The sequence below is a fragment of the Podarcis pityusensis genome (assembly GCF_964106645.2).
Source record: "Podarcis pityusensis genome assembly, chromosome: 10".
NCBI lineage: Eukaryota > Metazoa > Chordata > Lepidosauria > Squamata > Lacertidae > Podarcis > Podarcis pityusensis.
This window is the reverse complement of record NC_138035.1, coordinates 63,763,239-63,778,228: the sequence shown is the minus strand read 5'-3', so window position 1 is coordinate 63,778,228 and position 14,990 is coordinate 63,763,239.

The window sequence follows — 14,990 nt, the reverse complement described above, 5'->3', positions numbered from 1 at the left end:
CCTTCGCGGAGCTCTGGCCCAATGGTTGCCAGTGGCTTGAATTAATTAATTTTATAATGAATGATTTTAGACTGTTGTTTATGCTGTACTTTGTACTGTTTTATTGTTGTTAGCCGCCCTGAGCCCAGCTTCAGCTGGGGAGGGCGGGATATAAATAATAATAATAATAATAATAATAATAATTATTATTATTATTATTATTATTATTATTAAAGACTCCTCAAGGCAAATCTAAAAAAAAAGTAGTATAAACACTGACAACTGGGAAACACTGGCCTGCGAGTGCTCCAATTGGAAAACAGCCTTTACCAAAGATGTCGTGGACTTTGAAGATGCTTGAACGTGCTAAGAGGAAGGTACGTTTGGGAAACCCTCACCTTGATCAACTGCTTCCGGGAAACCTATGTCCCCACTATGGAAGTATGTGTGGATCCAGAATAGGCCACCACAATCACTTACGGACTCACTGTTAAGACTGTGTTCATGGAAGACAATCTTACTCGGCAGTGAGTGATTGCCAAATAAGAAGAAGATAAAGATTCATCGAATAAATTGCTTCCCTATTCATGCTGAAAATCTATTTAAATGTCAAAAGGACAGAAGACTGAACCACCCATCATCAACAACAAATAAATGAAATAATTTGATGTGGCTCGGATTGGGCAGCAGAGTGGCCATTCATCTCTCCTCCAAAACACAAAAGTGAGAGGATACAAATAGGGCCAGAGGACCCCCAACCCACCCTCCCCAAGAAACCATGTTTCTCATTCATGTTTCACTGAGGACACAATCTGTGTACCTATGTAAACAAAAGACTTGTTCATACATTATGCTGGTCTTCTTCTTTGGCAATGACTCGTAGCCAAAGTAACACGGTCTGAACAGTGAGTCCGTAAGTGACTGTGGAGGTCAATTCTGGATGCACACGTCCTTCCACAGTGGGGGCATAGATATCCAGGTGGGAGTTGATCATGGTGAGGATTTGCCAAGCATGCCTTCCTCTTAGTGCATTTCTCCCTTTCGTCCTGAGTTTGAGCATCTTCAAAACCCATGACGCCTTTGGTAAAGGCTGTTCACCAATTGGAGTGCTCGCAGGCCAGTGTTTCCCAGTTGTCGGTGTTTAACTATTATGCTGGTATTGAAGCTCTAACTACTCATTCACTTAACACCTGGCAGCATATTCCCAGTGATTTTGGGATGGCAGCATGATTCCCCCACCATGACCATTATTCTGTTGTAGTTGTTGTTGTTATTGTTGTTGTTGTTTGAGGAGTGGGGAATACATGGCGCTATAGGAACAAATGCTGCTATCCTCTGCATTTTCCAAAGCCTCCTAACCACACGGTGTGGGAGGGGGGGAGGAGAGGGAGAAAGAAAATATACATTCTTAGTACTTGCTTGTTGTAAGGAGCCCTGGAATAATGCACATGAAATGCTCCGAACAATTTAGAATAGCCCTGTAGAAAAGACCAAGCATTGATAGTACAGCCGTATTATCCCAAAGTCACATCAAGGTCATCTTTGCGTGTTCTGATCCAGAGGGTTGCATTTGAGCTCATCTTCAGCGGGCTGCATCCGAATGGAGGTGATATGGTGCTACTCGCAGAAACACACGGGGGCTGGAAGTGCTTGATAAAACATTTAACACAGGAATGCTTAAAAGGAGATGACAGGTACACATGGAACCAAGAGGAAGAGTGGCTGTTTGGTGTCTAAGTGCTGATAGCAACTCGCAATAAAGTGGCTTATAACAAGTGACAGCACTTTCTTGTAATCTGTTTGAAGATGGGCATTTTTCTTTAACAAGAGCAACAACATTTATTGAACATAAACAAAGCTATCTTCTGCACATGCCAAGATCTAGTCTGAGTCAGGGCACTTCCCTGGAGTGTTTTGCCTGGAGTCTTTTCTCAAGTCCTCTTCAGATGTGCACCTGATCTCAGGTGGGCTGAAGCCAAGCCTCTCAAACGCCCCATGTTCACATACCCTCCAGCTCCATTGAAAACATATTATTCCTCTTCCTTCTAGCACTGTCTGAAACAGGAGATCTAAATTAACTGGATGATGAGGCCAGGTCCTTGGTCCTAATTTCAGCAATTATAAGGATGATATCATGACTTGGGAGTGAACGCAAAGGGCTAAAAGATGCAGCTCTTTAATGTAAAATATATTTTTAAACAAACAAACAAACAAACAAATATCCTGCCATTGTTGTTGTTGTTGTAGCATATTGAAATATCATAATTTAGTGACTGAAAGGACTGACAGCAAAAAGGATTGGACGATCTTGAAACCACCACTGTACCAGGTAATTACTTTCGCTTTGCATCAAGAGGTTGAAATGCCACAGGTTGACCCCTAGCTGCAGTTTTAATGCATTAAAATATAATCACTTTCTTATTTCCAAATGCTTTGCTGTTATTTCAAGGAATAACGTTATTATTCTCGGTGTCATTCCAGAGCATCATTGGGGGAAGGTTTCATAAAGTCAAGCACGAATTAAATTGTAGCACTAAAGGATAGGTATGCCACATAAAACCAGTTTAGAAAGGTTTTCCATTTCATTTTGGCACTATAAAGGTGTTGGTTGCTCTTGCCACTGCCCCCAGAGTCCTTGCATGATGCCTGTGATGGCTTGGGAATCAGATTCAGATGCTGAACCCGAGGAATCCCAGCCTGCACAGGATTCTTCACCTCCAGAACCAGCTGAGTCTGCTCTGGCTCCTGAGGTGATGGAGGACCCATTGCCTGCAGGTGCTCCACTCTCAGCCCCGTCAGAGGAGGCTGAGGTTGCCTCTGGGTCCGGTAACCCTCCGGCATCTCCTGAGCTACAGAGGCTCAGGGCAGAGAGGCGGAGGGAACTAAGTTCCCACAGGAGGAGTGCTCGCCTCCAGGCCAGGAGAGGCAAGTCACCTGAGGATCGGGGCCTCCCTATGCCTCGGAGCAGATAAAAGCCACCCAGCCCCAGTCCCAAGTTGCAGGAGCAACAGTGTTGATTGTCAGTTCCAGCCTGATCCCTGACCTGCTTCTCTGCCAGAACTCCTGACCTCCCCCGACGCCCTGCCCTGCACCCATCTTCAACTTCTACGGACTGCCTCCATATTGCACCATCGACCTCGGACTGGACTCAGACCTTGCCTCTCGGTTAGCCCACGGGACCAGCACAATGCCACTATTTGCTGCTGCCAGTGGCCATAGCATCTTGAGGAATTTCACATGGGGGCTTCCCACCATGGAAGAGAGCTAAGAACCATCTCTGCTCCCATAAGAAGTGCCACCGATGAGTAAAATATGTCTAAGCAGAGAATGGAAAGAAGCAAAGGCCTGGTGTTAGCAGAAAGCATCAGATCAGCAGGTAACAGTGGGCCTTTCTGAAGTTAAGCTATGGAACTTGCTCCTACAGAAGCCAATATTAGCCAGTAACTTGAATGACATTAAAAGAGGACTGGCCAAATTCATAGAGGAGGGACCGTGAATTGTCAGGGACTGTGCTGAGGAGGGCTGCACTGAGGAAGAATGGTGGGAGCCACCCACTTCCTCTGATCATGATCCTGAACCTTCCCAGGAGCAGGAGAACATCATAGATTTGGAACAGTGGTTTGCAGAGATTTTACTTTCTTGGGCTCCGTGATCACTGCAGATCACGAAATTAAAAGACGCCTGCTTCTTGGGAGAAAAGCAATGACAAACCTGGACAGCATCTTAAAAAGCAGAGACATCACCTTGCCAACAAAGGTCCATATAGTTAAAGCTATGGTGATGTATGGAAGTGAGAGCTGGACCATAAAGAAGGCTTGCCAAAGAATTGATGCTTTTGAATTATGGTGCCGGAGGAGACTCCTGAGAGTCCCATGGACTGCAAGAAGACCAAACCTATCCATTCTTAAGGAAATCAGCCCTATCCATTCTTAAGGAAATCAGAGTCCCATGGACTGCAAGAAGACCAAACCTATCCATTCTTAAGGAAATCAGATCCTGAAGTTGAGACTCCAATACTTTGGCCACCTCATGAGAAGAGAAAACTCCCTGGAAAAGACCCTGATGTTGGGAAAGAGAAGGAGAAGGGGACGACAGAGGACGAGATGGTTGGACAGTGTTCTCGAAGCTATCAGCATGAGTTTGACTAAACTGCGGGAGGCAGTGGAAGACAGGAGTGCCTGGCATGCTCTGGTCCATGGAGTCACAAAGAGTCGGACATGTCTAAACGACTAAACAACAACAAATAGTTCAGAAGGCAGAAGTTGGAAAATACTAGATGGGGAACAGCTAGCAGAAGAAACACTAGAAGAGAGAGAGAGAGTTAACAGATTCACAGTCTCTGAATAGCATCTACCCCTCTTCTCCAGAGTCACGAAGAGCTCAGAAAGTGTCAGAACAGAAAGCACAGAGGGTACTAGCTCAGATTAAAAGATGTAGGAGTGATGCAGATTAATAGGGATGGAGGGGGGGTTCCCTTAATTGGGAGCACCACCGTTTCTAGGAGATGTGTTCTTTGTTCTCTCACTGTGATTATTAAAGATTCTAACTGTAAGGCATTGCTTTCGTTTGATCTCTTATCTACTGTCACGGTGGGAGGAAGCCGATTCCCCAAAGCCTGACAACTATCAATGGCCACTAGCCATGATGGCTGTGCTCTGCTTCCATGGGTGGGGACAATAAGGCTTTTGAATACCAGTTGTTGGAAACCACAGGAAGGGATAGTGCTCTTGTGCTTGGGTCCTGCTTGAACATTTCCCACAGCCATCTGGTTGGCCACTGTGAGAATCGGATGCTGGATTAGATGTGCCCTTGGTCTGATCCAGCAGGCTCTTCTTATGTTCTTACAAAATTCCAGTCCCTCGGCAGGCATCTGGCCTTCATGAATTTTGGTGGTGGCCATGATCAGTAGAGAACTGAAATCTGAGGGCAGTGGCATTTTGAGTTCAATTTTTAGAAGCAAGAGCTCCATCGTGCTAATCAAAGTCTCATTCTTCCATTCTTTGGTCTGCTGTGTGATATTTTTTTACAAAGTTCACAATAGCAAACATTTCAGGACCTCAAAGAGGCCATGACACTTGACTGGTGGTCTACAGTAAGCTTTTGCATCAGAAATTCCAGCATGTCAACAAATATTCTTTAGAGGCATTCTGCTTCTAAGAGATGTCGAGCGGCACTTGTTAACAGATAAATTGATTCCTCGTTTTTTACAAGGCACACTTTTAAAAGCAGCCAATCCCCCCACCCCCACCAGCAATTAATCCAGCATTAATTCCCAAATCACAAATAACCTATATAAATAGACTTTGATTTCCAAAGCTTGGTTTTTCTGAACAATTTGTAGTCCTTTTATATGCTTGTGGATTTAGCAGAGAAGTCATTCCAGGGAAAGTAGAGGAGCTCCCTCTCTGCATTTTGTTTATTTTTATGAAAAAGGAAAAAAAAAAACTGATTTAAAATCAGCTACAAACTAATTGCAAGTAGCCAAGAATTACCTTGTGGGCTGCAGATATGATGAGTGCTTTCAACAAAGCGTGTTCTCACTAAAGGAGAGCACGTGTTGCGGATGGGGCCGGACAAAGCACCCTGCAATGACTAGGCAGGTTGGAATAAAGGGGGCCTAGTGCTGGTTGGTGTTTATGTTGCTGGGGAAAATTTGTTGTTGCAAATTTAGGGGTGGGATCAGAGGATATTTAAGCAGGGTCCACAGCAAGCTACTTTCTCTTTCACTGTGGACATCGGATCACCCACCCGCCCTCCCTTGTTGGGGCTTGCGCTTTGACCTTGCTATGCCTGTCATGGGGTCGTCCGCATTGGTGCGGGGGCCTGGTAGGAATTTTTCCAATTGGCTGATTAGTGTGTGCCTTTTGGGTTTTGCCTACTGCTTAGCAAATCGTCACAACTTGTAAGGTTGGCGGTTAGGCATTGGTTTAAATTGGTTGGTGGAGGGGTATGGATTGGCTGTGCCTGCCCCTCCAATGCTGTTGCTGCACGGGAATTCCGTTAAAGGAATTCAGGGGCTTACCATCCTTTCGTCCAAACCCCTGGAATCGGGTTCGGGCCGTGTAAGCCCCTAGGAGCATGCAGGGAGAAGCTGAGGGTCTGTGTCGCAGCTCCAGTCATCCCTGAACTTGTTCCTCCACACTGGCTTTCGCTGGAATCCGGGAGCCAGTGCTGTCCCCAATGTGGGGGGGGGGGGGACAGATAGTCATAACCAATGCCTAAGCAACCACTCACAATTTGTATGATAATAAAGTTGTGGCCAAAATTATGCCAAAAACCTTAAACAAAAATTATGTGTGATGTGTGAGTTATTGGGGTAAGGGTGTTTTGGGGGACCTCAGCACGCAAGTTCTGATAGATGCTACGGAGATTACCAAGGAGCTAGGAATATTACTGAAGTTTGAGACAGAACAAGTTGGAAAAGGAGGAAGAAACAGCAGTTTTAGTATGAGACCCAAGAAGAACCACCACACTATCCAAAACAGAAATTCAAAGTAGATTGCTACAATGCTGTCTTAGACATGACCATACAATCTGTTGAAGAGAGATTCCAACAGCTGCAACAATATAATTCCTATTTGGCTTCTTGTAGGAGCTATACAGTATTAACAGAAAAAATACTGAATACTAAGGCCTACAAAAATCTGGAAAAATCATTGATTCGCAATGGAAGCTAAAACATTTATGTTGAAGACCAGTGTTGTGAATTTATAGCAATAGCTCAAAGACTTCCAAAGTCTATGCAGCCACAAGGAGTACTTCTCTTCATACTACAACAAAAACTCCTGGATAATGTGCCTAATGTTTCTCTTGCCCTGAGGATCCTTCATACATTTCCAGTGGCTAGTGGTGAACAGCTTCTCAAAGCTCAAACTTATCAAAACTTACATACGCTCAACAATGTTGGAAAACAGACTAGCTGGCTTGGCAAATGCATCAACTCAGCACGCCCAAGGATCAGCCCTTAACCTGAAGGAACTGGTGGCAAAATTTGCAAAGGAAAGGGCACCCAAAGTGAGATTTTGATGTGCCTGAAATCAAAACTTTTTAGAGACTTACATTTTAAGAACACAATTCACAAGATGATTCAAAACGATCTGTGTGCTGAAACAGTTCGTTTTGTATTTGAGAAACATGATTAAATATGCTTGTATTAGTTAGTCCTTTCAAGTTTTGCGCTTTTATTTATTTATTTTTCTACAAGGCATCTGTTGTTTTTAAATTAAAGTTAGTAAAAATAAAAATAAAAAATTGGTGGTGTGCAAGTAGTTAGCCTTACCTTGGGCACAAAATAGCCAGGCACCAGCACTGGACACATGGGTATAGTAGGAGAAACAAACTGAAGGTTCACACGAAGCTGGAGCTTGCTCAAATAGCTGATGGGAAGAACTCTCCAAAGCCCTGTTGTGTTGAGCAATGTGTGTGCGTGTGTTGGGTAGAGGCAGAGGCGGAGCTAGCTGTGCATCTGGGGGCGGGGCTAGCTGCCCATGGGGCGAGGCGAGTGTCCCAGGGGGTGCCACACACAGCAAGTGGCAAGTGTCCCAGGGGGGTGGGCAGCAATGTCATCCCCCCAGGGATGACACTGGGGTGGAGCACACCCACTGCACCCCCTTCCTCCGCCAGTGCGTAGCGGTGTCATTCTCCCAGCTCTAGGGGCTTAGGTGGCATTCTACCGGGTGTCACAATTGGTGGGATCCTGCTGTTCGCAGCTGGGGGGTGGGACTAAGCCAGATCGGGATCTGTTGAAACCTGAGTGTGATGGCCTGGGATTCGGACTCGGAGGCTGAACCTGAGGAATCCCAGCCTGCACAGGAGTCCCCGCCTCCAGAACCAGCTGAGCCGGGGCTGGGGCCTGAGCCTGAAGGGTCCTCTCCTGTGCTGGATCCTAAGGTGCAGGCACCAGCTGAGTCTGCTCCAGCTCCTGAGGTGATGGAGGACCCATTGCCTGCAGGTGCTCCTCTCCCAGCCCCGTCAGGGGAAGCTGAGGTTGCCTCTGGGTCCAGTAACCCTCCAGCCTCTCCTGAGCTGCAGAGGCTCAGGGCAGAGAGGTGGAGGGAACTAAGTTCCCGCAGGAGGAGTGCTCGCCTCCAGGCCAGGAGAGAGGAGTCACCTGTGGACTGGGGCCGCCCTATGCCTCGGGGCAGATAAAAGCCACCCAGCCCCAGTCCCAAGTTGCGGGAGCAACGTTGTTGGTAGCCAGTTCCTACCTGCACCCTGTCCTGCTGGATCTTCTGACCTTGCCCGACTCCCTGCTTTGGACCTAGCTTCAGCTTTGACGGATGGCTTCAATACAGCACCCTCGACCTCGGACTGAACTCGGACCGCACCTCACGGAAACCCACGGGACCAGCACACTGAGCCAGTTTTGGGCAGCCGGGGTTTGGATTGTGTTCTGAGCTAGAATATTGCACATGCGCACCAAACTCCTACCACTGTATTTCAGAAGGAACCTTTGCTCAGTGTGGGTCCATGCCCCACATTTAAATTAACAGAAAACATTTCAGAGCTGCCTACAAAACAAATTACCGGATCAGGGTGACTGACGAATATAGAGACAAAATTCACAGAGCACATTTAAATGATAAAACATTCTCAGGCATCAACAGGATCTGTGCCATGCTGCTCCTCTAAGTTGTGTTAATGGAAGTCACAGCAAGCGCAGTCAAACACTTAGTGAGAAGAAAGTGATTTAGCTATAAAAGATCTGTATTGCAATGATGCTGCTTTCTTCAAGTCTCACACCTGCTGCTGTTTAATTTCAAGGTGATTTTTTAATATATATATGTATTTTTAAAAAACCAGCCCTTGCATTTTTATATAAGAACTTCAGTAAAAGATTTTACTGCTCAACATTCAAGTGGCACTTTAATAAAATTAAAAAATCCACTGTACTTTATTATAGTCCCTATTGAAATCCATAGGCTTAAAAAAAAAGACACGAAAAGTTCATTGCGATTTGGCACCAGAAAATGTTACAATCGCTCATCAGTTTAACTGACTGCCTTCTACTTCATCCCTCAGCAGTGGTCTTCTTTCCTCAGCAACTGGGGGGTGATCTGTGTATCACATATTCTGGAATATTCAGTTTTTGGGCTCCCACGTTAATGTTTTGATGATCATGCCTTCAACAGCAACCCACGAGGTTTTAACAGCTCTACGTGGGGCTGCCCTTGAGACTGACCCAGAAACTGCAGCGGGTGCAGAATGCCGCGGCGAGACTCCTTATGGGGTCTTCGCTGCAAGATCACATTCATCCGGTACTATACCAGCTGCACTGGCTCCCGGTGGAGTACAGGATCAGGTTTAAGGTGCTGGTTTTAACCTTTAAAGCCCTATACGGCCTAGGACCCTCGTACCTATGGGACCGCCTCTCCTGGTATGCCCCACAGAGGAACCTACGGTCTGCAAATAAAAACATCCTGAAGGTCCCAGGCCTCAGAGAGGTTAGGCTGGCCTCAACTAGAGCCAGGGCTTTTTCGGCTGCGGCTCCAATCTGGTGGAACGCTCTGTCACAAGAGACTAGGGCCCTGCGGGACCTGACATCTTTCCGCAAGGCCGGCAAGACAGAGTTGTTCCACCAGGCCTTTGGTCAGGGCCCAGCCTGACTCCCTCCTCTGGCAACCTGCACAGAACTTTGCTTAACGGTTGCCATTAATTTGATTTTAATTAATTTTTATAATGAAATGTTTTAGAATGTTGGATTATTTGATTGTTTGATTATTTGATTGTTGTTAGCCGCCCTGAGCCCGGCTTTGGCTGGGGAGGGCGGGATATAAATAATTTTTATTATTATTATTATTATTATTATTATTATTATTATTATTATTAACATGCACAATAATATATGGGTTGATATTGTCAATATGGGGCGGATCCAGCGATCCATGAGTGGAGCACACTGCCTACAAGGCAGGTTGCTTGGGATCCTGCAGATAGATTTTTTTACTGCTTCTCTCTTGATCCAACAGCCCTTTGTCTCCCACCCGCATTTCTCCTGAGTGCGGAGGACTTTTCCAGAACAGCATGGGAGCTGATGTGGGGCTGAAGTGGCCTTCCCATTCTATATATGTTAGCCTCCAACAAAGCTTCTTCTGTGAATGAAAGGAGGACCCTACTACAAACAGAAGAACTCTTCCCATTCTCAAAACATCTCTGCTAGATCAAGCCCTATGTCTTTGCACTACCAAGGCCTTCTCCAGCTATGTAGATAACTTCTAAGAATGGGCTAGGGTGTCAGCTCTTGATGGGGGGGGGGGCAATCATTTGTATTTGAAGATGCCTTTGTCCTTCCCCATACAAAGCTAAGGATACAGTTCAGCATAGGAACTCATTTATGCTTCAGTAAATCTCAGAGAATTGGGTCTGGAGCAAACAGATACATCATCTGTAGCTCTGTGATTTAACTCTTGCTGGCATTATTTTGTCTTTGTTCCTGAAATTGTTATAGTCCTGTAAATTCAGCCATATCCTTGTTTCACCTCTCCTCATGAACTGATGTGCATTTACAGCATGACTGAAGAGCTACAGCGAGACACTTGCTTCATTTTTAGCATTTTATAGTGATATTGGAATAAAAGATCCTGTGCTGCAAAGTAAATAATCATTTACCCTCACACAAAAATGATGCCCGTGACCTTATCGTTGCTTGAAGGCATAAATACTAATTCGCTGTGTGTGCCACCTTGTTCCAAGAGTTACTTGAACAGATTTTATGTGATGGGTGAAAGCAGCACGAAGACAACCTGAATTTTCATGGGCACGGCATCGCTGGAGCTGTTGTTGCCACAAAGTATTGATTTTCGGATTTTTCCTTTCATATGGCAAGAGCAGCAAGAGACAGAGCAATGTGGTTCAGGTAATAGATTGTAATCCCTTGGGACTGGGAAAGGTGGGCAGCCTATATCAATGTTAGATTTAACATTGCGGCTGCATGCTGTTCTGCTTTACCCTGGGATTCTGTTGAGTTACACATCTTTCAATTGCTCCCTTACTTGAGGTATTCAGAAACCAACTGGAACACACCAAAAGTAACAAATGGGTGATATTTGTGGAGCTATTTGTGTTAGGGTGGACCTCCCCGGGAAGAGGGTTGATCTTGTAAACTCCAGTGCTTCTGAAAGTTTTTTGAATGATAGGAAAATACAACTTTAGCAGACAATGTCCATGAATCTGTGCCTCCATTATATCTGCGTTGTTGTTGTTGTTGTTTAGTCGTTTAGTCGTGTCCGACTCTTCGTGACCCCATGGACCAGAGCACGCCAGGCACTCCTGTCTTCCACTGCCTCCTGCAGTTTGGTCAAACTCATGCTGGTAGCTTCGAGAACACTCTCCAACCATCTCGTCCTCTGTCGTCCCCTTCTCCTTGTGCTCTTCATCTTTCCCAACATCAGGGTCTTTTCCAGGGAGTCTTCTCTTCTCATGAGGTGGCCAAAGTATTGGAGCCTCAGCTTCAGGATCTGTCCTTCCAGTGAGCACTCAGGGCTGATTTCCTTAAGATATCTGTGTTAATATCTGTGTTAGGGATATTAAATAAAGGGGCATAGTAACCCAGCCATAATATTGTGGCAGTTGCTGGAAGTCGGCTCACCTTTTTCCTGTGGGCGGCATTGCAGCCGGGCAGATGGATCACAATAGTACACCAACTTAGGGGCGGAGAGTTCCACCTACCTCCTATGTCATGCCGGCTGCGTCATCGCGGCTGGGGGATCCGCGCCCTGTAGGACAGCCTCCAGCCAATCAGCTTCAGGAGTGGGTGTGGCCACAGGAGATTTAACTGTGGCACAGCCAGCTGACACCCTCCCACTCGCCCCATCACTGGATCTCCCACCCCACCCACCCTCTTTTCGTGCTTTGCTCTGATATGACCTGACAATTGTCGGTCGCCATACAGTGGTGCCTCGCAAGACGAAATTAATTCGTTCCGCGAGTTTTGTCGTCTTGCGATTTTTTTCGTCTTGCGAAGCACGGTGTCGGGAAAGTTTTGGAAAAGCTTCAAAAATCACCAAAGTCTTTAAAAACCTCAAAAAAGTCTACCACACCGCGTTCTATGAGTTGCTCCTCGAAGTCAAGTTGCAACTGTATTAACGGTGTTAAGAAAAAGGAAACAAACTTGCAAGACGTTTCCATCTTGCGAAGCAAGCCCATAGGGAAAATCGTCTTGTGAAGCAGCTCAAAAAACAAAAAACCCTTTCGTCTAGCGAGTTTTTTGTCTTGCGAGGCATTCGTCTTGCGAGGTACCACTGTATTGTTGGCAATAGCAAATAAAGCATTAATCATGGAAGTATTAACATCACTTAAAATAACAAGGTCAAAAGAACATTAAGAGCCTTTGAAAACAGCCAAGCCTTTGCCAGACATCTAAAGGGTTTGCTTTGGGGTTTTTTAAAATATATATATAAAGCATTTTAATGCACATTCTGAATTTCAGTACATTGGCTAAGGCTTCAAACCTAAGCCCATTTACCTGGAAGTAAGCATCATTGACTTTAGAAGGACTTACTTTTGAACATACAGGGTTAAGATTGCAGCCTGGCGTTGCATCCAATGTTGGTCATACTCAGAGGAAACCTGTTGAAATTGGTGCATGTGTCCAACTTAGGTCCATTCATTTCAGTGAGTATACTCTGAATAAAACTTAGTTGGCTACAACCCTCTTTATGTAGCTCCCCTTAAAACGATATCCATTTAATATAAAACATGAAGAGCCTAATGAAATGTTTGATTAGCCTTCCTAAAATGATGCATGTAATCTTTTCTTAATAGAACAATACCACTGGAATTGTGAAATACCCACTTGTTAAAAAAGGGTTGTGATATTCCGGAGGAGGATCACCCCCAGGAAACATAAAAAAAAAATTATATTGCCAGACTTAACTACTCTGTCTATAATAATTATGTTCCTTATTTCAGATTTCTAAAGCATACCTTGTTTTTGAACTCTGACAATTGTAGTCTTTGTTCATGTAAGTGTGTGTGTGTGTGTGTGTGTGTGTATATATATATATATATATATATATATACATCCATTCCCTCTCCTTCTACATGAAAATACTGACAGTGAAAAGCTTGGTTCCTTCTTCTCTACCAGCGTGTCCTAGAACGTACTATGGATGGTTCAAAAGGTCAACTGGGTGTCAATTTTTGTATTACTGCAACCCCATTGAATGGTGTCAGGCGACAGTACGAGCCAAACGTTTTCAGGAAAAGTCCATTTGGCACGCTTCAGAAGGAGCGTAGAAAAAAGTTAGGATGCTTGGACAAATGAGATTTTCAGCTCAAAATCTAAGCCTAAGCCTATTTAAAGCTTTGGGAAGATTGAACATCTTTTTAATACAAGCAATCTTTCCGAAACAGCTGTCAGGCGACACTTGGTATGGCTTTACCTGTCCTCCTCTTAAACTTAGCCCTAGGTTCAAAAGTTTTACAAAACCCACTAATTGCATCATTTTGTCACCTCGATAATTTCCTTGCTTACCCATAATGCTTCCGTTGATCCCTCCAGGCTTACTTTTGTTTGTTATCAATATTTCCCTCGTTCATTATAAGCTTTGAAATCTCATTCATCTTCTTCTGGAATGCAAATAACATTGGGAACATCTCATGCCAACAAAGTAGCAATAGTTCAGACTTTCTGGACATTATTCAACTCATTTGTTCTAACAATCCCATGTCAAATTCAGAGTATCTGGTTTTTCAGCTATCAGTCAAAAAGGATCTCTCTAATTTAGTCTCCTCCTATTCTGATTTTTAAAAAAGTAATCATGACACACAATTTTCTGAACAAATCTATTTCCAAGCTTCATTGCTTGAGGGGACTTCTGGGAGCTGGATCGGCACCATACATTTAAAGCAGTATCATACAACTTGAATAAGTCTCCAAAGAATTCTAGTTACTGTAATCTGTAAAGGTGCTGAGAGTTGTCAGGAGACCCCAGTTCGCTTTATAAAACTACAATTCTCAGAGTGGTTGAAACAATCAATCCCTCTTTTCAGGTAACTTGATGAATTGTAGGTGTGTGATAGTTTCAAGTGATATGATACTTCTTTAAAAGTATAGGGCAGAGAGGGCCCCTAACTCAGAGGCAAATTTAGGGCAGAGTTACTAGTTCCAGAGCACTGGGTGGCAAGCCTAAGGGACACCACAGGGCACCATAACTATGGCGTAGTGAATCCAGAAGAACAGAAGGCAATAGGTAGGGGTGGTGCCAACTTTTGAAAGACCAAAGTCCACCCCTGCTGAAACTTGATTTCTCACTACTATGTGGATGATGTGGCCCTACAGTCTCTGGTGTGCCAAAATTCCCAATGGAAACATGACTGTCAGGAACTGGGCAGAGGAGGAGGAGTGGTGGAGACAACCTCCCCATCCTATATATAGAAGTATAATCAGTCGTACCAACAGGCTAAAAAATAGCTTCTATCTGTGGAATGTTAGGCTGCTGAACAGCAAATAACATAGCGCAATTGACTTGCGATGTGGTGTGTTGTTTGATAAGAGATTGAGTGTTTGGGGGGAGGCTCGTTTAAATTCATTGTACACGGGTTGTACAATAACAAGAAAAGTATTATTATTATTATTATTATTATTATTACAAGTGGGACATTCCAGGATCAAATAAGAAACCAGGGTGGCTTCTGTAAATCTGGGACTGTCCCTAGAAAATAGGAAGACTTGGAGGGTCTGATCTTTGTGCCAAAGATTTCTCCCACTTTTTTCAACCATTCTTCATCTATAAAGGAGGTGGGGATGGATTCAAAAATTATCCAAGTGGAGGAAAAAATGTCAGTGATATTGTGATGGTTCACAGAGCAGAGTGGCCTGAGGAGAATCTCAAGAGCTGGATAGAGGGAGGGCCTGGGGTCCACATTTGGCTTGTGGTTCCCCCATCCATGATTTAATCCCACAAGTGGCACAACCAGCTCACCACTGTGTCATAGGAGCACCCAGTTCCCAGTAACGTAGCATCCCAACCTTAGTCATCGCTGAAAGTTGTTCTGTTTCCAACGCTTAG